General features: G+C 36.0%; 1 pseudogene; it reads left to right on the top strand.

The window, feature by feature from the left end:
• The first annotated feature begins 423 nt into the window (after nt 1-423).
• LOC140888938 (zinc finger CCCH domain-containing protein 17-like) lies at nt 424-3,560 on the top strand (annotated as a pseudogene).
• Nucleotides 3,561-3,940: the final 380 nt, after the last annotated feature.

Here is a 3,940-nt window from a genome sequence, read left to right as displayed (position 1 = left end):
AATTTTTTATAAAAAGTTTGATAACAAAAAACCACCTTGCCCAAAGGGTAAAAAAAAAAATTGCACATGTTGGTTGTGCAACGAAGAAGGACATTATGCGAATGAATGTCCAAAACGAAACGAAAAGAAAAATAAAATTAAACTTCTTGAAGAAATATATACTATTGGATTCTATCCCGTAGAAACAATTGAATTTTCATCCGATGATGAAAATATTTATTATCTTGATGAATCAAGTGAATCCGATTTTGAATCCGACTCCACATTTGATAATTCAAGAAATAATAATGATTAAAATAACGACAAAGGCATTTTCGAAAAGACAAATATAGGGAGTAAATTGAAAGTTATGTTTAATTTAGGAAGTTATGTACAAGTTGCCCTTAAATAAATAAAGATATTTGATTAGATTAGAAGCCATATTCATATACAGCGGCACGAAACTCTGAAACTCTTCCAGTAGTTGATTCACTCGTCGCTTTTGTTTCTCCCAAATCATCCAAGACTCTATTAGGTTTTCGATTTTCGATTTGATACACCAATAGTTTTTACGGTTCAATATCTCCAGGTTTGCAACCCTTCTTCTTTGATTTTATTCATTGCAATCTATCTGTGTTCAAGAATTCACAATTAATTTGTCTACGATGACGGGTTTGTATCCTTCGGCTTTGTTGTGGAGGCAATTTTTGTTTTGGAAAGCGGAGGATCACGCGTTTAAGAGATTGTTTATTAAAATTAGCAAGGTTTGGTTACTGGATCTTGGAGTGTTGTTCAATCGACGACGTGAATTTTCCCGATCGTGATTTGAAAAAACCAAAATCTCGGGTTCTTGATGTGTTTTATTGATTTTTTTATTTATTTTGTTGATATTCTGGGCACTGGCTACTGGCTAGGGTTAAGATCACGTTATGTGTTTCCGGTTTCTTTCTGATCATGGTCAATGTCTTTGATTATATGGAACAAGTTGTCAAAAGATGGATCATCTACCTATACCTTGGACTTCAAGGCCGTGGAATGTTTGGGATTGGTGTCAACAGATGTAGGGATGAGTAATTGTTCTATTGTGAAGTGACTGGTGGAAACATATTTGGTTCTTACGGATGTTCCTGAGTATAGCAAAAGAGTTTATGACACAATCTGTTGGAGGGGGTTGGCTTAGATTTTGATTCATGTTTTTTTTTTGGCTTAGTATACTGTAATGGCTATCAAGACGGCAAGAGATGCTCAGTTTTTTATTGTCTTGAGGGGCAGAATGTGAAAAACCAAATATTCTTGTTTTGGTTGGCTGGAAAATGCAACCGCAATCCCTGCAGATTCATGCACCGAGACTTGCCACCGCCGCAACCACATCATCAAAATCCATCCTCATCTTTCGATGGCCACAGTAAATCGACCTGGAAGAATCGCAACTACTGTAGTGCCAAAAAAGGCATTGTTTCAGCTAATGAAAGAAAGAACTCTAATGGAAATAGAGGCCAACAAACTCAGCAGAAGGTATTGAATGTCAAGACAGCTGAATCTGAAATGAAACGTGTAGAAAAATTGCAGCCAAAGGTATCGAATGTCGAGACAACTGAATTTGAAAGAAAGAACTATAATGTAAATAGAGGCCAACAGACTCAGCAGAAGGTATCCAATGTTGAGACAGCTGAATCTGAAATAAAAAATGTTGAAAAAGTGCAGCCAAAGCCATGAAAATATTGGATTACTGGCAATTGCGTCCATGGCGACAAGTGAAAGGACCTGCACTCCTGGATGTGGTTCAGGATTGATGGTGTTGACAAAATTACAAGGCCATGATAAGGTATTTTTTATATCTACACTTTTTAAATTACTTTTGTGAAATCCAGGGTCCATTTCTCGTGAATTTACCATGTTTTCAATATATTTCATTGAAAAGTAATTGCTGGTATATTGGATTGTCACACAGGCCATCTCTGGAGTTGCTCTTCCTTCTGGCTGTGACAAGCTATTCTCAGCTTCCAAGGATAAATGTATCCGCATTTGGGACTGCAACAGTGGTGAGGTTGAAATATTTTTATTTTTTTTTGTACTATACCATTTACATGGAACATGGGGCTTATATTATATATTTGTACGGTCATTCTTTCTCAATTCAGTGTCTTGGCTCTGTTGATATTGATGGTGATGTTGGATGCTTGACCCATGAAGGTCCATGGGTGTTTGTTGGATTGCCAAATTCGATGAAGGTATGAGGGGTTCTTCACAGTTTTCACCATCTATTCATGCCATCTCATTTACCTCATAGTTTTACTGTTGTTTTTTCTTTGGTCTAGGCCTGGAACTTCCAAACCCAAGCCGATTTTACTCTCAATGGATTTGTTGGGCAAGTTCAATGCATGATTGCTGATAAGGATATGCTCTTTGCGGGCATAGAGGTATGTTTTGGGGACATTCTATTTTCGACCCATGTTTCAGTATCTATAACATGTTTAGGTCATTTTTTAAGCCTATTAGCTTGTATCTATCTACACGCGGCTGCAAGATGGTACTATTTTGGTTTGAAAATGGGATCCAGAGGCCAATATCCCTAAACCAAGTGCAATCCTGGAGGGGCATAGTGGTGCTATTTGTCCAATTACTATAGGGGGTAAGAACCTCTATACAGGTTCCAAGGACCACACGATAAGGGTACGTTTCTTAATTGATTTTGTAGGCTCATGTTTGCGTGCTTGGTCGGAATTCATGTTCATTAGACAAATGGATTTTGATAGGCTCATGTTCACTCATCTCGTTTACATGTCATTCCAGGCGTGTAACCTTGAAACTTTGCAGTGTGTGCAAATATTAAGTGGACACACTGGAGATGTGACATCTGTCCTTTGTTGGGACCGCTATCTGCTCTATGCTTCTCTGGACAATACGCTAAATGTTTGGCTCTCTTGTTGTCAATGACTTGATGTTATTTGCTTCAGACACTTGGTTATTTGACATTCTTTTGTTTTCATTAGATTTGGGGCAAGACCGGGAGTATGATTATAGAAGTGGTGTGTGATATCAAAAAACGAGTAAGTTTAAATGCTTGTGAAACCAAAATTGCATGCCTCTTGGCTTTACATTGTTGTTCTATAATATTCTCATTTTGTAACATCAGAGGTTTCTTGCCATCCGAGGCATACATGACGTGGAAGCTGAGAAGCCTATACTTGTATGCTTGAGCAATCTGCTTGTGCAATGTTAACACTGTTGGCCTCTATGAATTACCTTCGTAAGTATCACTGACACGATGAAACAAGCTCATTCCTGAGTAGAGGTTAACTTAATTGGTTCTGTCTTGGCTTCAGATCCGAAGAAAGAGGCAGAATATTTACAAGAGAGGAAGCAAAAGTTGTTGAAACCGGCGTTGATAGATTATTTTTCGTCAGCGATGACACAGGGATCTCACTGTCTACGGATTGCAATGACTCGGACAAAAAATGGAGTCTCTTTTTTGTTCACAAAACTAATCCGATTTGCCAGAAAAAACTATTGTAACTGTACAGGCTCAATTTTGTTAGTGCAGAATTCTCTTGCTAAAATCAGATGATTTATTTATTGCTTGGCTTTTCTTAAGATGCCATTCGAAAATTCTCACTCCATTTTTTTAATAAATAAATAAATTGGAATTACAAAAGATAAATTGATATTTTTTTAAAAAAAATAAATAACGTGTCAACACGAAGGATTTATTTCACTTTGATACATATCTACCTGGTAACTTTTTTTTTTTTTTTTTCCTATTGTTTTTCTCCTTTCTTATCTACATATATAATTTCTTTCTAAAAAATATAAAAGCTTTATTAAATAAATATAGTTTACTAAATATTCAGTGTGGTCAAATATGCACAATTTAATTATATTATTAATAATAATTTGCGTTATAGTATATTTGAATAGAATACTCTTACATCAAAATTTATGACCATTTAAATATAAATTT

The sequence above is a fragment of the Henckelia pumila genome, chromosome 3 (assembly GCF_033568475.1).
Source record: "Henckelia pumila isolate YLH828 chromosome 3, ASM3356847v2, whole genome shotgun sequence".
Lineage (NCBI taxonomy): Eukaryota > Viridiplantae > Streptophyta > Magnoliopsida > Lamiales > Gesneriaceae > Henckelia > Henckelia pumila.
This window is presented reverse-complemented; position numbering and strand designations above follow the sequence as displayed.